Below are 24,708 nucleotides of genomic sequence, written 5' to 3' on the forward strand. Positions count from 1 at the left end.
AATACTATGGAGAAGGAATCTTTCCCACTCCTTAATCTTTCACTCACTCTTTCTGCCAGTGTGTCTCCCTAGATAGCTTCTGTGACCCCTTTCTCTTAGAAAGCTTTTTAACTGAAGTGGTCTTTTGATGTCTAGGTTTTAGTCAGCTTTGTTACTTGGCCCAGGAGCCTTGTGTTGTTGACTCATCACTTGTGAGGAAGATATTTAACTCCAAATACTCTGATGCATTCTTGGTAATTCAGCACAGAGCCTGTACCTATAAGGTGCTGTATCCATTCAGTCATAGAGGAAATTGTTATAGAACTCCATAATGGGCAGGAAACCAAAATAATTCTTTGCTTTGCATATTTAGTGATTTTATTTAATTGGTCAGTTTTCTCCGGAGTAATTAGACCCCTTACTGCCTGTTACTGCTATTAAATTGGTGACAGAGAAAATCTGTGTGTGACAGTGCTTTTGTGCCCAGTCTTGTGCTGGACATTTGTAGCTGGACTGAGATTCAAATCTCCATTATATAAGAAGGAATATTCTCAGCAGCATTTGTTTATTTCTGCTTTTGGTCCAGCAAGTCTGCTAGAACCAAGGGAAATATTTAGATTTTTCTCCAGTCCTAAAGTACTTTGAATCGTTTGTGTAATTACAGTCAGAAAGCAAGTAACAAAATAAGGAATGTGGAGAAAATCAGGTCAGCTATACATGACTTTAAATAGATTTAGAAAAACACCCTCAATGCTGAATTGAGTACAGCTCAGTCCTGAATTGAGAATGTGAAGAAATGAGCTGACTAAAGCTTCAGTGGGGCATGGCAGGAATAAGCTCTTGAAGAACAGAGACATTTTATCCACAAAAATTCCCCAAGTATATACCAGTTAATCTTCACACCTGAGGAGTTTTGGGGCTGCTGTGACCCCCCATGCTGCTTTCACACATAGGTAACTTCATTAATTTTGCCAGGATGAGGCCAAGAAATTCTAAAAGCGCAGACCAGGTTGATAATCAATCTTTTATAAGGGCTCCAAGATTAGTGGTGTCCAGGGCATAAAAACACTCTGAGAAAAGTCTTTGACAAAATATCCGTGTCTTTCCCCCGCCTTATGCTGCTATTAAGAAAAATGGGTCTTTTATGTCCAGTGGAGAAACCTTGTCAGAGTTCTCCATGCCTTTGACACCTTGACACTGGATTATGTTATCACTGTGTGCTCCATATGGAGCCATGTGCTGAGATCCCTGGAAACTGGAGCTGGTGCACAGTGTGGAGCTCCATGCCAGGAACACTTGAGATCAGCCTTGCTTGCTGTTAATAAGTTCCTGGGAAGAATTCAAGGTGTTAGTTGGAACCTATAAAGCCCCAAATGGTTACCCAGGAGACTGTTTCCCTTCCTGCAGCACAGCACTCGTGTCTGGAATCAGCCAGAGACATCCGACCTTGACTTTGGCATTTGCTTCCCACATCCACCCTCCTGGGCTGGGCTCTGTCCAAACTCAGTGTGTGCTGCAAGCTCAGCCTGTCCTGCCTGATGACCCGGTAGGGGATGGTGTGAGGTACTGGGAATTTGCTTTCTCCTGGTTGTGGTGTGTCATTTTACCTACTCGTGAGTACTTAGTTTTGGTTTTTTGTTTCTTTTCTCTTTGTGCTAGAAAAAACGGTATATTGCTTTTTGAAATGGAACCATAGCTACAGTTCATACCTGCAACCATATGGCTGGAACCAAGGCACTGCCAGCTGCCTTTCAATCAATTGCATTTCTGGTCCCATTGAAATCAGTGGGTGTTTGCAACCTTTAGCTGGTATGGTAAGATTTATTCCCCTGAGCAGAACATTTGAGGTCAGATATGAATCTATAAAGAAATTCTTTGTCAAGATGGATGAGATGGGGAAACCCTGATAACAGGGCTTCTCTTTAGACTGAGAACAGTTGTGGAGCAGCAATGTCAGCTGGAGAATGTAAAGCAAAGACGAGCAACAGTGTAAGGAGAGGCAAAATCCGTGTTGGTGTTTATTGTGTCATCTGCTTCACTCTCAGCTTGTTAAATCAGGTGCAGAAGAGGGGAAGCTGCAAGGGGATGGGATGTGCTTGACCTTGATTTCTGATGGAGAGAGGCAGGATGTGCAGTTTCAGCTCGGCAGTACAGAGAACACAACATGGAAACTCAGCTGACTCTTCCTCAGTGCAGATTGTATGAGGTGCCATGATAGGGTCTCAGAGAGCACATTAAGGAAATTAAAATGGGAAACCAAACCTGGGATATTTGGGTATCTGAATAATTTTGTATGACTGTGCTGTGCCCTTTGAAAAAGTGGCTGAAACAAGATTTTTGTGTCTGTAATAATGTAGTTCATGGACAGGAAGAAATTGACAATTTGCTTTGTTTAGCAGTATAAATGATAATACAAATAATAACATATACTAATAATATATAACTGTTTTAAGTGGAGAATCCAGTGACTTAATGAGAGAAAGATCTATTGCTTCTCCATTTCACCAGGAACTGTCAGGAGAGGGAGGATAAAGTGTTAGAAAGTTAAGAGTATATATAAATCTAGAGGCTGGAGTGTTTTATTCACCAGTGGCTCATCCCTAATATTGTTTGGCTATAGACCAAAGTTCCTATCTGACAAGACAGGATGTAAAACTCTGAGTAATCCATCCACTAAACAGCACTGGCCAGATTTTTCTGGTTTTGTGTGTAAACAGTTTGTCCCTGGATTTATATTCCCATTTGTTTAGACAGATCCCAAATTTAGGTGTAACACTATGTGGTTATCCACAGGTGAGAGGTACTGTATCCCCAGTGAACCCTGTGGGCCTCCCACCCACAGACCCCTGAAAACACCAGGTCCCAGTGCAGCTCATTCCTTCATAGAGAAAATATTTCAGCTGCTTGATCAGCCCAAACTTCACCTTTTTCTGTGTTCAGACTCTCAGCTATGGGGATAGAGCTCTTTCAGGCAACCTGGAAACCTGCCTCTCCTTCTTAAAACCCCTAAATATTTGCACAGTGAACAAACCTCACATGTCTGTCATGGCAAAAGGCTTTTCTTCAGAGCTTGAGCCGTCCCAATGTAATTGTGATTTTTCTGAAGTGTTCATTCATTGCCAGTAAAGAGCTGGATTTTTTTTTTTTTCCCCAGGAAAATACCATGTCCCACCTCTAGTAAGTTTATTTGTAAGTCTGATTGACATATGATGGGACGAAGCTAGACTGACAGTGAGTTTCATTGATGTGAAATTTTACACCATATCTGGACATAATATATACTTGGTTTATGATCCAGCTGGGCATGCTTGTTAGTTATTGTTGAGGTCAATCAAAGTGTAATTGTAACATAGGGAAAGACGGTCCCAGGGCTACAAAGGTTTGCTTCCAACAGCTGCTATTCATTACTCATTAAACTTTACCTTCTGTTTTTGAAATTAATAACCCTTGGCTTTCTAACAAGGTATCAGACGTGCAGAATATAGATTTAAAAATCAAAGATGGACTGGTTTCATCCCCAAACAAGAGAGAGCACAAAGCACTTTAGCTAGCAATAGTAGTTGGCAGCAGAACGTAGTGTTTCTGTTTGTGGAAAACCAGATGTGAGTTAATTAACCTGAAATTTTCGGGCACTGTACACTGCGTGTGAGACAACTGACTGGTGTACAATAAACCCCAAACTTATGGAAGTCAGGGGGAACACTCAAAACTTCAGTTAAATAAAGTTTCATAAAAATTAGGGCAAAGTATATCTCAAGTCTGCAGTGGGGGAATATCAGATGAAACAGAGTTCGTTCAAATTGGCACTTGCACCTCCTTTAAGGCAGCGATTTTCCAACATCCATTCACCAGTTTGTTTGAAGTGTAGCCCAAGCTTCAGCTCAGGACCATGGCCAAAGCAGGCACATGATGTTTCTGTCCTGTGAATCCCATTCCTGTGTCCCTGTGAATGCTGTCTGACTGAGATGGCACATGGAAAAGTCTCAGGAGACCCTTGGAGCATGGCTGGGGACAGGGACATTCCCAGGCAGGTCCAGGCACATTTTTCATATTTTACCATTTTGCCATCACAAAGGGCTGATACAGTGTGGCAAAAATCGTGTACAAGACTCTGTTCTGAGGCTGAGTGTCTCAGCACAGGCCATCTGTGGGAAATAAGATTAACTATGGTGCATGATCACAAGACCAGTAACTATGCTAGTATATCACAAGGTTAATTAAAATTGTTCTAAGAGTGTTAACACAACCACCTTCCTACTCTCTGAATCAGGTCTTTGATGTCCTGTGGAAATCCCACCACTTATTCAAGTGGGGTGCTTTAAACCATCACGAAATGTTACATTTATGGCATGTTTCTAAGCAAACATTGGGATATCCATTGCACATGAGCATGTTTCCTCAGCTCTGCTGGCCTTGTTGGGCAGCTTATCTACTGCTCTCCCTAAGTCTGACCTTTCATGTTTAGTTACTTTAAAGGCACTAGAAAACCAACTATCGACTCAATTTCCTTGTAGCTTGGGGGTAAGGTTAAATTATCATGTAGCTACCTTATGTTTGACATTATACAGCAACAACTGATAAGCAAATATTTTCTTTTTAAATACACAGTACATTTTGCAAGAGTACATAACGAGTATTCTCCTTCTTACTCTTTGTCCTGGAGAAGGCCTCATGTTGTTAAATATAAAAAGTTGCCACTGGTGTTTACCTTGCTAAATCTGCTCACATCAATTGGTTCTGCCTACCCCATATTTCAAAGTGAAAAGATGGGGAAAGGTCACATAGATTGCCCTTCTCTTCACTTCTCAGCTTAAGGGTGTCCTGTTTGTAATTAAGGAACAATTTCTTGTGGTGGTGGTGGTAGTCAAGAAATTTTTCTTTCACTTCCCTCTTTCTCATTTTTTCACATAATGTTTGGAAAGGTATATGAAAGCCAGAGAACAGATAATACAGTTGGAAGATTTGTCATTCCAGAGGTAATTTTTTTTTAAAATATATCTGAAACAGCTTCTGTGTATTTGTATTCAAATTCAAGTCCATAGACTATCAGCAGTGAGTTTGGAGGTGACAGGCTGAAAGCAAAGGTTTTGATTGCAAGGCCATCTGGCATTGTTATGAGAAAAGTTCCTGAATGCTTAAAAGAAACCAAAACCACATTGCTCAGTAGGTGCTGACTCCAATGAAATTGAACCATCTCAGTGCAGGTTTGCTGTCTGACTCGTTGGAGAGACTGTGGGAAAATCAGCTATTTCTATACTGATGAAGTGGCTGTGGCTGAGAATTGTGATTTTACGGGAAAAAATGTGGAATGGAATGTTTAGCATGTTGAAGTAAAATGTTTTAAAATTGTAACTTTTTTTTTTAGCTTCCTGCAAGATTCATGCAAGATGTACCTTTCTAGAAGGCCAGAAAGAGGTAATGAATATTTTGTTGCTTCAGTCTGGTCTTATAGGAGAGAGAGACTGAAGAAAGATAGATTAAAATCTGTTTATTGTCACAGAACGGTCTGAAAGTGAGCAATACAGAGAAATATTATTCTGGAGAATAGAGAGAGTTTTACTGAGGTTGATTTCCTGAAGTCTGAGTTTTTAGATTTCTGTGACACTTAATTTGTTTGCCTGCTTTACTTAAAGTTCATGTGCTGTGTTTGCTCATAGGTCTCACTGCTTGGATGGAACTGAAGGGATTAGAGGTGGGATGTAAGGGCTTTTCAATCTAGGTCAGATTGGATTTAGCACTGACTGAAAATGACACCGGTTGTTCAGTGTTCTGGATCAAATGTACAGTGGCCAGATTCACAGCAGGCTGGGTCATCTGAGGTCATAGTGCAGCAAAAGTTGAGAAAACATAGCCCCAGCTGAAGCAGGGCATTTTCAGCTGCTAAGCAGGGCAGAACAGCACTGACTATTCCCACACGAGGTTTCATTTCTATATATTTCCCCTTCCTTTTTGAGGCCAAACACTTTATTCCTAGATGCCACATGTGATGAAATTGCAAGCTAGGAGAGCATGCATCAGGCCAGCCATAAATCTGATATGTTTTTTTTTTTTTTTTTAGTTCTACCCTTTACTTTGCTCAGCAGAGAAAGGAAGAACTGGTTTCTGCTTTGGCACTGAGGACCAGCCTGTGCAGCAGCCTGGTGAAAGGCAAATGCTGCTTGTCTGGGTCTCCTTTGACCCAATCTGGGTTATTTGTGTCGTGCCTGTGGAAGAAGATTCAAACTGGAATGCACTGGGTGACAGTAAACAGCCCAAATTCAAAAGAATGGGGCTTTAAATTTTAAAATTAAAATTAAATTTAATTAAATTTAAATTTTGTTACCTGCCTTCTACATACCAAGGCAGGTGTATTTACAATGCTTGTTGCCGTGGTATCTAAGAACTACAATTAATTTATTGTTTGCAATAGAGGAGCCCTGGTTCAAGGCCTTAGTTTTGTATGGGTGAAGCAGCTCAGCCATGCAAAAATTACACTTCTAAGGCTTATAATTTTGGCAAAGTGTGGGACTCTCTCTGTAACCAAGATCTTTTTCCTGCCAGGGGACAGTGAGCTCCAGTGACTTTTCACCTGCAGACATGCTGAGCCGTGTTGGTAGGTTATTTCATGGTTCAAGCAGAAAAGATGTAAATCTTCATTCTCTCTGTGATAAACTGTGTGTTAATGAAGATAGACCTTGCTTTGATATGAAACCAGCTTAAAAGAAGAATTCTGATGAGGCAAATCCAGAGATAGTGAAAACAGCAAATTAGGATACAGGGGTAATTATGGATTCTGAAGAGGAATTTTTGTGTGGACAATTTCACATTCTGTGCAGCTGGACTCAAATATTTTTAACATTTGAGTTCAGATTTAAAAGGTGCATTCACAAGCTACTAGTACAGATAATTACTGAAAAATTTGATGCTGAGTTTTGGGCACAAAATGTATTTCACTATGAGCACACCTCTTCTATTCCCATGAAACAGCCTGTCTCTGTGTATATAAATAGTCTTGCCTTATTCCACAAAAAGGGCTGCAAATGAGTAACTAAACGGGAGAAGGGACAGTTCACCCAAGATGCTGTCTGGAGGGTTTGCTTTGAAGCTCTCCCATATCTCACGTGCAGCATGTCAGGAAATGAGCCCTCAAATTGGTTGATAGGTGTGTCCTTGGTTTGACTCAGTGCTGCATTATTCCAGCAGTTTTATATTGATGCATCACCATGGGAATGACCTCTGAGCTTTTTATCTCTGTGTCTCATCAAGGCATTTATTAAGCATCCAGTCCCCTTATAAACTGAGTGCCTTTCAGTCCTGTGCACAAGACTGGCAGCACTAACAAGGGCAGAGTGTGTGTTGCTACTGTATATCCACTCCATCTTCAGCACCCAATCATCCAGAGCTTAGTGAAATACAGAAAATCTCCTGATACCTGCATATTGGTCACATATGTCCTAGCACAAAGCACGCTGAAATAACTGGGGACTTGCTACAGACTGAAAGGTCACCTTCAAACACCATTATTCCCTTTTTGCAGCTTACCTTCCATCACAATCAGGCTGCACGTTTTGGTGTTGCTTTCATTTCTCCCACCGATATTGAATGTTGTGAGGAGGGAAACAACTCTGGCCTTATCTATTGTTCTGTCAGATGCTGAATATCAGACCAGTACTTGAATTATCGGTTGCATGTGGATTATGTTACCTGTCTGTGCTGTGATCCCTTTCTGTTTTCCATATGATACAGTTGGTGTAGGGTTTTCTATCATATAAAAGCTATAACCTGGAAGAACCAATGTTAATTTCCTCTGGAGCCTTATGAGAAGTATCAAGGGTGTGCCTAACTTGTGGTGACAGAGCTTTTCAGCATACCCTGAGAAAGAGCAGCTTCTGGGCACACATGGCAGCCAGATACAACTTACCCACACGACAGCATACACAGAGCACCAGCTCATTAACTTTCCATCCATGGATATGCTAACCAGATACTTTAATTGCACTTTTAATGTACCATCACATGTCTGGGGTCAGACACTGGCTGCACCCAGCTGCAGATCAGGCTGAGGTTCCATACGACCACAAACAGTAGTGATAAGGTGAAAGACTAATACCTTTACTCTTATGAACCCTTTGTCTCAGATATTACATCAGACATTCATGAAAGGACAGACAGAATAAATTAGTCCATGTAAAATGTATCTGAAAGCCTGAGATAATCCTATAATTCCCAGTATTATCCCTAATAACATGACTGTAAAACCAGTGATGAAATGGAGCAGAGAGGTCATTGCATGTCAGGGTTCAGATAAGATCTTCTGTGGATTCCTTCCTGTAAGATCTAACCAAAGAAGTTGAAAGTAATTTGAAAAGAACCCTTTAAAGTAGTCTTTACTCTGAAGGGATTAGAAGCCCACAGATGAATATGATGTTCCTCAATCTCCCTGGAAAAAAATTAAGAACAGCCTCGAATCACTGCAAAGAAATCATTAGAATTCAGATTTCAATTCCCAGGCTCAATGCATCATGTATTTAGTGTGATTAAGGAATGGTAAGAGGGGACTTTAAATGGATCATACATGGGCAGCTGATTGAAAAGCTTTGGGAAGGGTCTTGCATCTGGGTCAGGTTCCTGGGAGAAGGAGAGCAGCTTTTAGGAGTTACCTGTATCTTGCTCCCAGGGTTGCAGCAGAGGTTGTGAAGGTGTGCTGTGGCTCCCAGAGCAGGGATCCTTGGCTGGAGTGTGCACCGTGGCCTGGGGAAGCACCTGCTTGTGGCTCCTGTGTCCTCTGGCCCATGTGGTGGCCTCTGCAGTGGTGGCCTCTTGATAACTGCCTATTGTTTTCCTTTTTGTGTTGGGACAGGTCCCACCAGTAGGATCTGATGAATGAAAGGGGGCTGAAAGAAGTGGTTGATGTGCAGGCTCAGCTGATGTTCAACTGGTCCTGTGTGTACAGCTGTGTGTTGAGGATATGGGTGGCTGTAACAGAGGGGTCAGCAGCTGGGACAAGAGCATCAGGTGGACAGGTCACCAAAAGTGTGGTGGGGCATGTCCTGAGCTGAGAGTGTAGTCTGAAACCAAGAAAAAGTTGTGTTTTCTTTTCTTTTTGCAGAGAGAAGGTAGCAGAGTGTAACCCATTCCAAGGCATCTGCTTGTAAATTAGTGATGCTGGTGATGTCTGGATCTTAGTGCCACAACGTCCTCCATGAAACCACTCCCTGCTCATTCTTCCCAGAGGATCCCAGGAGAAAAAAGGGTAAGCAAGACTTTCTGGTTGCCACTGGAGAAGACTATGAATGCAGGAGGATTTTCCCTGGGAAGGAACTGTGGTTGGGACATATGGTCTTCTAATTTGGAAAAATCTTATATTTTCCAGGGTGCTTGCCATAAGTCAGAGAGAGTTTGGGCTCACAGGAAAGATGGGTGGGCGGAAAAGCTTTTTTTTTTTTTTTTTTTGCTTGATTTTTTTTTTTTTTTTTAAATTGTTCCAGTTTGGGCTCTGTTTCACTCTGCTGTTTGAGATTTTACCACTAAAACCTTGGGAAGAAACGAACCTTCTTCCCTATTGCAAAGCTGGTATTATTTGGGATACCCTGCTGGGCTTCTGAAGAGAAGTGATGACAGACACCCTGTGACAGACGTAAAAACCAGCTCTGGAATCCGAGCAGCAAATCCAGCGTGTGAGCAAAGGCTGCTCTCACTTGTGGGTGTCTTCATCGTCGCCTGCCAGGCTGTGTCAGTGGAGAACTGTAAATGCTTCTTGGGACAACTGGCTGCTCTGAAGAATTGAAATGGGGAACACAACTTACAGCTCTGAAATGTGTAGTGCATTTTCTGGAGAAACAATGATTGCAACACAGGCATGTGGAGATCTGAGCTGTAAAAGGCTGTGAGGCAGACAAGCCACCAGGGATTCGCTTGTACTGTACTGGGAAGATTCCTCAGTACGGATGTGAGACATCCACGCTCAGTGAGAAAGAGCTGAGCCCCTCAGACAATTATAATTAGGTCATTAAAGTTAAATGCCAGACTGTATCTTTATATTGCAGTAATAAAAGGGTAGTGAGAACCTCCAGTAAAAGTGTCAGATGATGTGCTATTCCCAATCTGCGATTCCTGTGGATTATGGGTGAAGTTGCAGCCAGCACAGAGCATATTTCCCATGTGAACAGATCTAGCTTCACAATGACCACTGTGAAACGGGCACAGAACTCTGACAGGCAGCCTCTAGTCCGGTTTGTTCGACAGCAGAGATTGAATCCTACATGGAATCATTTCCAGTGATGTGGGGTCTGAAGGGTGCTGTGTGCTGACCTCATCCCACTGAGAGCAAAAGGATGGAGACAACTGTGTAGCTGCACTCATGGCAACAGAAGAGGGGGAGAAACAGCACAGACCTAACATGGTAAACCAGGCTTGGCTGGCCAGGGGCTGTCTGGGGTATAGGAAGAGCCTCACGGTGGCAATAACAGTTTTCACTCCCCATAACAAATATAGCTTTGTCTGCTGGATGGATCCATCCTGAAGGAGGAGGAACCCTAGGCTGGTACACCTCTTCAGATCAAACAGCAAAACCAGCCACTTGGCACACCTGAAATTGCTTGTTGAAATATTTTATTCTGGTTTCTCTTCATCCTGATAACCATACATCCTTGCACATTTATAAGTTTTACAGGGGTTAACTCATTGGGACTACCTTGGGGATAGAAATATTTGGAAGCACTGGAATTCCTGTTTCCCCAAGTGTGAGTGGATGTTATCTGTTCATGTCCAACTGTGTCTTTGATATCTTCAGATGGAAGGTGATGGTGACGCCCCATCCCCTTCATGCCAGCCATATATCACCCTTCTGGCACCACCACTCCTCTGACATCTGACCTGAGTACTATCAGTTGCAGCACATTTAGTTGCCTGCAAAACCCAGCTTTTTGCTGTAGGGAATACCATTTCCTGTAGCTCCTGGCAGACCTGAGGGGCCAGAAAAATCACTGTGCAGCACTCTCCCCTTGAGACTGTCCAAAATGCCTTTTTTCACGGCCAAAGAGGCCCTCTCTACCTGTACATAGCTTGCACCTTAGGGACTGCTCAGCCTTGCACAGGGGACAGGATGGACAGTCCATGAATGAACAACTTTTCAGAATCTCACTTCATTATTCTGTTTATTTTTGCCAGCTCTTTTGGGTCCTATACAGTGTTTATCTGTGGGATACATGAATGTGGCTCATTACCTAATGGTCTTCCCAGAAAAAAAGGCAGAATGAGGAAAAAAGCACCAGAGGTGTAAATATCTGTGAATGGTGAATAGGTAGTTGATCTCTGTGGGTTTTGTTTGCTTGTTTGTCTAAATCCCCCCCTAGCAGTGTTGATGTTCAACAGAGATTCTATTCTGCCCCACTGATAGTAGTACAAGTATTTTTTCCCCCACTATCTTCAGCTGCAGCTTTATGAACCTACTGGCCAAATCCAAATCGTTTTGTGCACCAAAACACTCCGAGTGGTCCAGTTGAGAGCCTTAATGCTCTGACTTTATTTTTAATGATTATACTTCTTAGTGTGATTCCTGGGAAGCTTTGCACAAATCCCTTCTCCCCGAGCATTTGAGTGTAAGATCCCCCTGTGGTCAGCCAGCAGGTATGAGCTGCTGGAGCCAAGCACAAGCCTGACTCGTGTGAGACCATGAGCTAAAACGTGCTACAGTCTTTATGGAAACTTGGAGGAGACTCCCTAAGAGCACCAAAGTGCCAGAAAAGCCAGTACAGGAGATTCCATCAATAGCTGTAGCTGAAAATTTCCTTTTGCCACTGGGCTTCCCAGTTAAATGGAAACAGAGGAGGGCTTTTCACTCCTGACTGAGGGTTAGTGGCATAGCAGAGAAGGATGTTTCTTTCAATATGATCCTGACAGTAGAGTCTACTAAACCTCACTCAGAAAGGCTCACCGCCTGAACCTACATTTTAAAATTATATATTCACAGAATTTTTTTTTTCTTTTTGAAGATTGCAGTATGATTTTAATTTTATTCATCCTGAAGAATATAAAGACTTAAGGAAGAACTTTGCTTTTTTTTCCAACACCCAATATTTAATACAGTTTTGTCCATTCGAGAAAAATACTTTCACCAAGGTCTAGGAACTGAGTTCTGACTTTTAAGCCATATTTCATCTGATGTTGAGAGGAAGTGTACTCCTTTGCTCCTATGTAAGTTAGAGCTCATAAAGAAAAAAAAAACAAGCTTTTCTTGCTGACAGAGTACTTTGGAAATTTAGGTTCGGAGGTTTATATTTTTAATATTACCATAACTTGAAAGTAAATAGATGATTAGGACTCCTTTTAAAAATTATTTTTTATTTTATTTATTTTTAATTTTTTTTTCCATGGGGGAAGAAATGGCAAGGAAAGATGAGAGAGAGTTCCAGATCTTAGCCTGACAATATCAGTCTCTTGAAACCTGCACTTTGGAGGGCAGTTTCAGTCTGGTGATTTGTTTGATCTATTATAAAATCCTCTCTACCAGTGTGCAGCTACCACCCACTTATATTTATTATGCAGTTTTATTTTTGCTTGGTAATATTTTTCTTGTGTTTATTTTAAAAGGTCTACATTTTGTGGTGACAGTCTCCCATTTTCCAAATTAACTGCTAGCAGATGTTGCTGTGTGGTGTGAAGCACACACAGCAGCTGAAACCACCAAGGTCTGGATACAGGCTTAGGAAGAAAAAATCCTTGTGTTGTTCAAGCAAGTTTCAGGAGTGTCTATAAAGTGCTTATGTAGAATCTTATTCAGAAAATAAATTACCGTTGTTTTTATAGCTTTTAGCTGGTTTTAGTGTTTGGAATTACTGCTGAAACCTCACAAGTCTGTACCATGCTTTAAGAAATGAAATATCATTCGGGCAGTGTTATTTAGGAAAGGATTAGCTGCTGATACATTATGTACAGGCAAATGCAGGTAAGTCCTACTTAGAGCTACAGCTGCCTGGTTTTGTCCCTTCTAAAATCCCTGTTGCACATGTACTAAACTCTAGCTTGTGGACCTAAAACCTCCAGCGTGAGCAGAGCACTTTGAGGAGGCTGTTTTTTGAAACTGTTGCTAAAAATGAGAAATGAGGGGTTGTGCTTTTCATTTTGGAATGAAGTATTGCAAGCTGATTGGGTCATTAGGTATGCCCTTTGTTTCTTTTTCTGTTTGTTGTATGTGTGAAATTTCACCCAGACTAGGATGCATTTGTGAGAAAGTGAGGATGTGTGTGTTGCAGAGTTGTCTGGCTAGGCACATAACTAACTTTCCTGGACCATTTATATATCCTACTATTGCAATTGCTCATCCAGGTAAATAGGGAAGTTATAAGCACTCCCTGTTCTTCGTGTCTGTCGTGAGTAGGGCAAGAGGGGAAAGAAAGAGTGTCAGAGTGCAACAAGTGATTCACTGTCCAGATTGTTGCTGGAGTGCTCAGGAGCAAGTGTGGTCAGTGTGGCTGTGGCTACATCAGAAAGGTTTTAAGATCTGCTTGTGTGAGTTTTTGTTAAGATCAAAGCTAGTACTAGAGAATCACAGAATGGCCTGGGTTGAAAGGGACCTTAAAGACCACCTAGCTCCAACCCCCTGGCATGGGCAGGGACATCTTCCACTAGACCTGGCTGCTCAGAGCCCCATCCAACCTGGCCTTGAACATGTCCAGGGATGGGCAACCTGTTCCAGAGTCTTGCTACCCTCGCAGTGATGAGCTTCTTCCCAATACCTAATCTAAACCTACACTCTTTCAGTGTAAAGCTCCTTGATTTATCCCAACTCCTGGTGGAGTTGGCTCTGCATTAGAGCAGGGAAATGGAATACGAAAACTTTAAAGTTTCCTTTAAAATCTACCCTTCTTTGTCTGATCCTTGCCCTGTAGCCTCCCTCAAAGAAACTGGAAAATTAACCGGATTTGCCCCATTAGATGTGCGCCTGCAGAAGAGCTGCCCACTAGATGTCACTGGTACTTCACTGAAATAAGATTTAAGCTGCCTTTTCCGGTAGGTAGCTAAAAAGAGATGAAGTACAAGCGGACATCATCCCTGTGCAAGGGTTTGTGATGCCTCTCACTCCACGGGCATCCTGTGTTGGCCCAAGGACACAGCCATCCTGGGCTTGTGGTGTGCTGGCTAATTCCTCCCACAAGCTTAAGGCTTGGAAATTGGACTGTGTTATGTGCTGAGGTTTTGAAGAGCCTGTGGATGGGCACAGCAATGCTTTTGGGATGAGCACTGTGCATGCACATTTGGACAAATGCCTCTCTCTTTGCGAAAGTGTTTCAACACTGCTCTATTCACTAGGACTGCTAAGCATTTTATTTTCCTTATCTTTCAAAAGGCAACAGCTAATTCTGCATTTGATTCTGAAGCAAAACTCCATGCTGATATAGAATATGCAGACTTTTGTCTGTAAAGAGGACCCGAATGTCCAATAATCTTGTTAAAGAAGGGTTATCATAAAGATGGCAGGTACACAGAAGCTGGTCTTCAACAGTATTTTTAATGCAGAAGTTGGACAAATTATATCTGCTTTATTTCACTTGACCTACTAGAGGTCCCTCCAGTCAAATCACCTGCAGCTGACCCTCTGTTGACTTATTTAATCATCTGCCTAGTTTTCAGAACAGGGTATGAGCATTCAGACTGAAATCAGTTCTTGAAAGAATCCTGTCACTGGGCAGTGAGCCTCATACCTGATCATCTGCCCGTCACATAATATGAGCACAGATGACAATCACTTGCCTCTTTTATGTCATGATATAAGGCTAAAATTGTCTAAAATGAGGAAGAAAGCCATTATTTAATCAATGGAATTGCGTCAATTGAGTGAAATTTGTCTCTAGTGTAAACAAATGGAATGTCTCTACGCTCTGTGAAAACAAGACTAAATTACTTGCAGATCTTGCAGATAGAAAAACATAGGAAGTGGACTTGTAGGCTGACACATTAGGGGGTTTAGAGTATGCATTTAAAATAATTATCCAGATTACACTGGATTACTTAATATAGTTTTTGCATCATGCATATGCACGTTTAATTTTAAAGCAATAAAAGCGATATTAGTATTTTTTTCAGTCATGTTTGATTATTTGATATATTCCTCAGAACAATGGAAGACTATTACCAATGAATGCCCTAGTTAAATAAAAAAATGCCAAAACCCAATTTTAACTTTTGCAGGTGACTTGAAGAACAGTCTTCAGGGTTCTCCCAGGCTGGGAACATTTTGGGACATGTACATATAAGGATCTTGACGTGAGAAAATTATCTTTCATTTAAAAAAATAAAATAAACCCAAGTGCCCCACTCTGTAGCCCTATATCTATACAAATAACTGAACACAGTAAAGAATTTAACTATTTTTAGATTCATGCTTTTAACCAATTACCCAGGTTTTGACCACATGAATACTCAATTATTAATGATTGCAGCCTGAAGACCAATCTGAACATGGAAAAACCAGGAGCTGTGTGGGCAATTGGGATATCAACTTGCAGGTATTTTACATATCCTTAAGTTTTCCTCAGGTTCAATGAAGTGAGGAACACAGAATGAGTGTGTTAAGGATGTGGGTTTCTAATCTGTAGAAATTCTTACTTGTTAAATTAAATTTTGTTGGTGGTTTTGTAATTGGTCTGAAGTGACCAGCTGGAGTAAGACAAGTCATGTGCCTGACCTGATGCCTCCCTAGGCTGACCCTATCCTTGTGGAGATGGACAAACACTCTAATTCTCCTTGCACAAACTGAAACCACTCCAGAATGCAAGATATGCCTATGTAAGTCTTCCTTGCCGATTCAAAAGTTGGGATTGCTTTGCTGAGAAGCTTGTAGGAAGAAACTGGTCTGGGAACCAGGTATTTAATATTTTATTTTTTAAATCTTCTGTTGTGGCCTTTTGGAGACAGTATCGGATGATTCAAAGAAATATTGTGGGAAAGGCAATAAATTGTGTGTTTAGATCTTGATTCAAGAGGCTGCCAGGACAGTCCCTTTACTCAATGAATAATTGATGAACCAAGCTGAAAGGCATTTAATAATCTCAGCACTTCATAGGGCTGGCACTTAACTGTGACAGGTGGTAGCTGAGAGGCAAAAGGTAGAGGTAAAACTTTCCACACCAAAGATCCCAGAAGCGGTATAGTAAATATGCAAGATGTTATTCCTCCCACCCCTCTCCGAAGAGCTGGAGCTGTAGTTCTGCAGGGATTTTGAAGAGGTGGTCTCCACAGGAGGGAAGGAGCAAGTCTGCACCTCACTGCTGTGTCTGCCTTGTGTGTCCGGGCTGAGGGAGCTGCCTGCCTGCTCTGACATCAGCCCTGTCTGTGCAGGACCTCCCCTCAGCACGGGCCAGCAGGTGGGACTGGTCCATGCACAGGTGACACTGTCTGTCTGTGCCTTCATCTTTTGTCAAGCTACATCCCACGGAAGGGATTTGAAAGATGCTGTGCTGCATCTTCTCCCCAGTGGTGGTTAGGGAACAGTGGTAGGGGTGGTGTTGCATTGTCAGATTGATTATCAGGAAGATAAATGTAGAAAGAAAAGGCACCTTGGCAAAGCTGGGCATCTGGAGTCGGAGCTCTTGGCTCTGCCCTTGATTCGGCCAGTACAGGAGTACAAATTATGAACCAAAGTTACAGAAGAAACAGGGATTCCTTGCTGCCCTGAAGTGTTGGGTCTGGATTTCTGACAGCACTCAGGAAGGGAGCTCAGCACCACGTAATCCTAGAGAACTCCTCTGCTCCATAGCAGCTCACTCGCTGTGCCATGGAAGTTAACTCTCCACAGGGGAATATGAAACTGGAGCTCCTTTGGTTTATTTGAACATAAGACATCGACAGCTCTGCCTTCACTACCAGCCATAAAGTCCCAATCTGACTGAACACCAGTCAGCAAATTTGTTACCTCTGGGGTTCCTGCACAGCATTTCCATGATGGCAACTTTAACTGGACCAGACCTCAGACTCTGCAGGTGGCCTCTTGCAATGGGGGGGTGCTTCCCATTTTGTGGTGCTGGTCCTCTCTGCAGGCCAATTCCATGGGAAAGGGTGTGAGTGGGAAGGCTTTGGGGAGCGGGGTGGGTCTGTAAATCCTGTAGGTTCATATTTTGGATTTTGAGAAATTAGTAGGGAGGCAACTGCCAGCTCCAGTTTCATTAGGGTGATGCTCCCTGGAACACCCTTGGCAGCTGGCTTTGTTTACAGGTCAGTGCAGTGATAAAGTTCACTTCCTTTCATTGCAGGTGTTGCTTCGGATATCAGAATGTATTTATTCAGAAATGCCTGACATAGCTGATAAAGAAAACACTATTCTAGATTTTAGTAAAATAGATGAATCTAATAGCCAATAAACAGAGTGACATCTGGGTGTGAGAATCTGATTCTTAGAAACTTCTAATTTCAGGGTTTAGGGTATTTTTTCTCTTCTTTTGTCATTTAAGGTGATATGTTACCTTTTAGCTGAATTTTAAAAAGCTCTTTATTGTTATGCACTGCATAGTAAAGTATACTTAAGCAGCAAGGTAGAGAAATCTGCACCTTGAGAGAGTATCATGTTGTGCTGAGACCTGTGAGAGATTAGCTTTTGAAGAACCCCTTTGTTTTTATTCTGAATATGATCCAGTCCTGGGAATTTAATTTGCTTCTCTAGATCATTATGTTTGCATGTTTTCTTATCAAAGGAGGCATAAGTTTAGGGCATGAGCCTGTAAATCTGTTTTCACATAATTTATTAAAAGTCACATAGTACTGGTGCCGTTGAAGGGAAGGATTCTGTTTATCTTTTAACTCTGCAGTGACATTTAGTCCTTTCAACATAGTTTTCATTTTTAGAGGTCAGTGCATATTCTACACTATTATTTTCCAGGGATTGATGGTTTTGTGTATAGAACTGAAGTAAATTTTGTTTTCTTTCTGTTTAGTTTCTCTCCGTTCTGCATTTCCTTACAATGTCCATTATCCAATGAAGTGAAGTTGCCTGTCATAATGCAGGATTGGCTTTTTGCAGGATAGTCTTGGCTGGACAGAGGAGCAGAAGTTTAGCAGCATCTTTAAGTTGCTGGCTTTCTCCCAAATCAGCCAACCTCCCGTGTTCAGAGATTAGATTATTATGCTTTTGTTCAAAAAACTATTCTCATGCATTTTCCACAAAGGGCTCTGAAGAGTTTATTGTTTCTGTGTTGTGATCTCTTAACAGTTGATGAGGTTTGTGAGTGACTTTTTCTATAATTTCTGACAATCCTATGGAATATTTTGTGGGAGTTGCGGAAGAAAGTTTCTGATTTCCTTCTCCTTCCTTCTATCCACACGGAATATCCCAGGGGAGTGAGTTCTGTGGTTCTCTGCAGAACCAAAACCTGCTAGTGTGTTGTGGCAGCCAGGGGAGACTACTCATATTTAGGGCTGACTCTATCCTTGTGGGGATGGACAAACAGTTTGCTTCTCCTTGCACAAACTGAAACCAGTTTTGACTTCAAAGGGGGTGGAGGGAACAGGACCAGTCAATTTTGAAAGCTGTGTCTAGTTAATTTGGATGCCCTTCTGTTTTATGGCTTTTAGCCTTAACAGGTAATTAGAGTGATTCTTTAAGGTCTTCAGCTTCCACATCCATGTCCTGTTGATATCATTGAGGAATGAACTCATGAGACAAAACCAGTAAATGTGGCCTCCGAGGGTGAGTATAGCTGTGATTTCCTAAGCATTTATATCCTATTGGGAAACTTTCAGACAAAACGACTGAAAAACTTCCTATTGCCAAAGGTTCAAATACTATATTTAAAAGGGGCTTCCTCCAGGTTCCTAAAGGCAGATGATCCAAGCTTGGCTTTGTGCAGAGAGCACAATAAACTTCTCTTGTGCCCAAATGCAGCTCTCCCCTGTGGCAGCAGCAGCATGGCTGAGTGCAGGCTGGTGCTTCCCGGGCTCACCACGTTGCTCCTCTTCCCTGAACAAGCAGCTCTCAGCTGCTCTCTGGTTAGGCTGCTGTTAGGGAAGCTTAGCATTAAGAGTGGGATTGCATTATAGCTATGTGGAATGAAGTGCCAAGGTTTTTTTTGGAGTGCTTGTAATGCTAAGTTGTAAATTAAGTTGTAGCAGGCTCCAAAGACAAAAGTTCTGACCCATCAGTCAGGGACTGAGATTCCTGTTGGACATTGTCTGCTGAGCTCTGACATGAGCATGCAAATATCTTGCTTGGAGCAAGAGGGGCTGTGCTCCAAGGGCAGCTTATGGCCTGGGTCACAAACCCAAATTTTCCTAGATTTTTTATTCCTGCTAGGTTAAACAGGAGATGCAGGTGCCAGTATTGTGAATAGCAAGGCTCAATCCAAGGTGGATACTCTTGGTTCCAACTTGCAGTTGAAAAAGCTGCTTCTACTGTCTCTCAATGTCCCTTGAAGGTGTGGGATGCTGTCAGGCTTGGCTGGCTGATACTTGCCAGCATTTTCAAGACCCCTCAGAAGTTTAAACAACTGTACATTACTGTTGCTATTAACCATCATAAGGTATTTATTTTATTATGACTTGGGCAGTATTTCATTCAGAGAAGCTCAACTCATCTTCTAATATTTATGAGGTATGGTTTGGTTCCTTGCCAGTCAATTTTCCAAAAAACTCGTTGCTCTCAATCTTACTTTGCTCAGTGAGACAGTCTGAGCTCTTCTGGCTTTGGAAGCAGTGGATATAAACATGTGGCATTTCATCTCACAAATGGCATCATGTTTACAGTGCCAGGGTCTGCTTCATCTCTGTGCTTCAGGTTATGCTGCCATAACTCCATTTATTTCAACACTGCTGATCTGCAGTAATGCAGCTGAAAGTCAGAAAAGTTGACCAGAATGCCTGTAGGCCACTACAAATGGTTAAAAGTAATACAGAAATCTGACTCAGCCTGTCAGATGGCAAAAATTCCTTCACTGCATTAAAGTTATGTGACTGGGATACTGGGATCAGTCTTCATTTCTTGCATATTTTATTGTGTTTAAAAAGATGATTAAGGGAGAGTTGGAGAGTAAGGTAGAAAATACAGGATGCTTGAATCATTAAGAGACAGAAGAGAGTCATCAAAATGTGCTTTGCAGTCCCAAACCCATTTCTTACCCATTCTGCAGAAACACAAGCTGCAATTTGTTTAAAATCCACTGCCAAGAGGACAGAATGTTGCTTTCTTTCACTGTTTACCCCCCCTATACTTTCACTCTCTGATTAGTCCTGTTGTTTCTTTATGAACAAGCCTGACTACATATCCATCCTCAACACTTTTGGGCCTCATCCACCAAACAGATGCTGTTTATTTTCCTGGTGAACTTCTTTATTTATCATTACAGACAGAATTCAGTTCAAGCTTGTTTTCTGGTTTCTTTTCAAAATAGAATCAGGATGATGATTTATTACTTTTATGATGTTAGGCCTAAAAGCCCTTACCTGGGCTCTGTCTTGGCTGTTCCAGGAGCTATATAAAACCAGAACAAATGTGGTTTTATATTTTTTAAACTTATTCTTCTAGCAAGGCAGAATTTCTCCTTAATTATGAGGCAAATTCTCTTCTGCTCAACTCCATTAGCTGTATACCAGGATTGAAAAACCTGACCATTATCATTTAATGATAGATGCTCTTCATGCTATCCTTGATAACTGTAATGGGGAGAAGAAATTAAAGCTTGCTGGTTGCAAGAGGTTGTATTTCAGAGGATAGCTTGATATTTAATTTTTCATGAAAAGGACACTATGTCTTAGTTATTTTCCTTGTAGGAAATCTGGGTTCATCAAAGCCTGGTGTCCTGCTCACTTAAGTTCATGATTCACAGGAGATTGAAAGCTTGGGCATTGGGGAATCACAAGAAGATTTTACAGGGGCTTAAACATGAACCAATTTAGTAAATATTTGTTTGTATTTTTGACAGCTAGCTTTCTAAAGCATAATTAAATTTTAATCTAGCCGCTCTTGTGTAGAATTTCCCAGTTACGTGGAAGCCTTTTCTCCTGATAATATTTCCTGCCAATATATAAAAACAAATGCTAGAAGACAGCAGAGCTCCTAGAGAGCCATCCTGCTTATATAGCTGCTGCTTCCCTGGGTATGTGCCACTGCCTCCAGGGAGCAGGATGCAATGAAACCGTAGCCGCTCCTTTGAGGGATTCTCACTGAGCTGTTGACAAGTTCTTCATGGGCTGTGGACAATATACCACTATGCACTTGTGTCACACCACAGGGCCTCCCATTGACGCTTATCCTTCTCGTTTGCCCTCTGACCTCCACTGCTTGCCACTTAGGGAAGCAGCAGTTCAGTAAAGAAAGCAAAAGTCAGACCAAAGTGGCTTTCATCTACCTTGGGTAGCCTCGCCTGTACTTCTTGCCGTTTTTCAAATTGCTCGTAATTAATGCAGATCCTGTATATTTCCCCCCATTTGAAATGAAATCCATTCTTGAGTATAAATGGACAAAACAGCATTGTTTCACTGCTACCCACATGTGTGAATTTTCACCTTGACATCATTATTCTTTTTTTAATTTTTTTTTGCCTATCAGAGGTAATCCAGAACTAACCCCAGAGAGTTAAAAAATGTACAAGTGCAAATTCACAGGTTTAGTCTCTCTGCAGTATCTGACTTTCACATGTTAGTGATCTGAACTTGGGCTTACTGAACTGAAAGCAAAATGTCATGTGAAAGTACAGTTTAGACAATCCATGCAGCTGCAGCAATTATTTTGAATGTGAGCTTCTCATTCATCTGGGTGGTTAAAGCACTCCCTTACAACTGGTCACTATATCAATGCCAATATTTCAGCCTGGACTGGAAGTAATTGCATTACTCTGGGTGTGTGACTGTAGAGCTACAGCCTCTCAACTCTTCACTCGGTGATGCCAAAGAACAACTTCAGTGGCCTCCAAGTCCATCAACTGAATTACAGGAGTGCTGAAAACCCTGTCTTTATCCGGGGTTCTGTGGTGTCGAGGTGTTGTACAAAATCAGAATGAAAAAAACCACCTTTTATGATGTGTGGGCTGGAAAACAACCCACGAAGCCTCCTCCATTCTCTGCTCACCCCCCTCAGTAGCTGCTCTCCCCCTCCCACTGGCTCTGGAAGTGGTCATCAAATGAAAGGGTAGAGCTAGACAGAGGCAAGAGGGTGATTTAATTAGAGATCCAAGGGGTCATTTTCTCCCCCCAGCACGTAGTATTGTTGTAACTCAGCACTTATTGACGTGTGATGATTACAGACAGCCAAGAAACTGGCCTACACACTTCTAGACTTAGGACGGCAGACACAGGACTCTTTGATTTCAAGAATGAGCAGTTTACCCTCTTTTTTTACAGTTAAACTGAGCTAGAGGAACAATTCAATGAAAATACAATTAGATGACACATACAGGAAGGAGAGCCTGAAAAACAACGGAAATGTTAAAAACTGGCAGCGGCCATTTACGAAAAACACAAAGCTTTGTTGAAAATATATCCAAGAGATTCAGGAGCATAGATTTTATCAAAAAGCAGCAGGATTTAAATTCTAAGCCCCGTATAGAGTTTGGAGTACTTTCTCTGGTATATGTACTTCAATTTAGCAAAGATAAAAAAATTAAAATGTTTAGTTTTGAATTTTAAGATGCAGAACTTTAGGAAATGTAAAAAACTTTAGTTTTAAAGGTGTTTACTTACTAAATGTTCGGTTTTCATCAGAGGTTTCACAGTTTTAGCTGGTGCTGTGGTCTTCAGATGTTACTTGCAAAACTGTGCTTTTATTCCTTCAAGAAAGAAAATAAGTTTCTGACTCCTAATAGGCTGAAAGAGCTCATGTTTAGGAACCATCTCGTAAATGAGAGTGGAGGGATTAATCAATGATTAATGAGTAATCAATGTTTTTATGAATATATTTTAATGCTTGCTTTTGGCAGGAGCAATAGAGTAAGTGAGAAACCAGCCCGAAGTTTCTTAGTGATGATTAAGCATCAAGGCAGTAGTGGTGAAAGGAAGCTACTGGATATCCTAATGATTTAAGTCACTGCTGTAATCAAGTTACCTTCTTTTGCTGCTTTATTTCATGAGCCTAGGAACAGTGGAGCATGGCTGAACGTTTAATCCTTTTCCCTGCCCTACCATGAATTAGGAAGGTGGTCCCTGTTTAAAATGGATAGACAATTATCAGACCACTGAGGCAGCCAGTTGTAGCTTCATTCACACGGGTTCTCCGTGGATGCCAAGAGTTTGCAGGATGGAGGCCAGTATTTATAACTCCAATCAACTGCATAGCTCTTTTTCAGTTCTTGATTCTTAACAGGTGCTCTCCTCCTGCCCAGTCTCTGCTGACTGTGAAAGCAATTGGAGGTATTATGGTTAGACACTAAATATATCACAAAGATTAACTTGATAAATGATCAATTCTGGCCTCATGCTTGAAATTTAAGTCAATTGTCTGGATGAAATGTGTAAATCCCTGTATAACAGACATTTATCTCTCTCCAGACTTTTCAGTGCTCTGCACAAGATGAAAGCCAGTGAGTGGATAATTTTTTCTGGAGGTGATGCTGTATTTTTTTCTTCCACTAAGAATAATTTCCTGGGATGTGGTGTCCAGCTGTGTGCATGTGTGATATACCAAAAATAAGGGACACAGCTACTTTGGGAGGCATTTCCAGTGGTGAAGCTCTGAATAGCCTGAGATCTGGTAGATATCCCAGGTAGAAAATGGGGTCTTGCATCCAGGCATTGTCCTCAGTGTCCATCTGGTCACTCTCCTGTTCTTAGGGCTTGCCCCTGATAAGAAAGATGGGAGTATTTATTCTCCGTAATAGCCTGCAGGCATTGTGCTGCATATGCTTTAGTGGGAATATTTTCTTTTTCTCTTACCTCTTTCACTTCCTTTCTCTCCTGATGCTGACTTCTCCCCTTCTTTTACCTTTTCTGGATGGGCTGTACATTTTCAAAGTTTAACACTTTATTTTTTCCCGTTATTCCCTAAGTGGCACGGCTGAAGTGTTACAAGCCAGTCATCAAAATGCCTTTAAAAAGGGAATTGTCAGAGACTCTTATATGTTTGAACTATATGTCTTTGCATAGTGATTTTCAAGGGTTATCAGAGGAAAATATGAGTTGCTTTGACAGTGGTCCCATCACAAGCTCTTATCTTCAGGAATTCAACCTCCTACTTTTACAGCCTATTCATAGTCCCTTTGGAAGTTTTAAGCACAGCATGTTAGGATGTTGGTTAACAGCAAATAAACCTGTGTGCTGACCTGCCCATGTGCTAATAATAAGTCATGAGTCTGTTTTTTAAGAAACTCTGTCACAAATGGTGGTTGAAAAAATAAATGAAAGGCCAGATTCCTACAGATAAGACCATCCAGATGGAACTGCTGGGGGATAGGTTAATGAGTTGGCTCTGTAGCCTTGACAGTCTTCTTTCAAAAAAAGGGGGCACGTGTTGTTCAGACAAGCCCGTGGCCTCTGTTTTCCAAAGGTGAAATTTACCATGGAGTGAAGGGCCAGCGAAAGGTCTCTGCCTTGAGCTCACATGGGATTGGAAGAACAGATAAGGTTTGTGCTGGTGAACCTCATCTTTAGGGAGAAAACTGGTGCTTTTGGGGAGTTCCTGAAGAGTAATTGAGCCTAGGCATGAACATTTTGTATGGGCTTTTGGTACACTCCTGGTCCTTAAGGATTTGCAAACAGACCTGCATTTATGGGTTAGGGAGATTCATGGTTATCTTGCTCATACCTTTAACTGAATTGCACAAAGGCTGCATATGT

The sequence above is a fragment of the Sturnus vulgaris genome, chromosome 3 (assembly GCF_052056855.1).
Source record: "Sturnus vulgaris isolate bStuVul1 chromosome 3, bStuVul1.hap1, whole genome shotgun sequence".
Lineage (NCBI taxonomy): Eukaryota > Metazoa > Chordata > Aves > Passeriformes > Sturnidae > Sturnus > Sturnus vulgaris.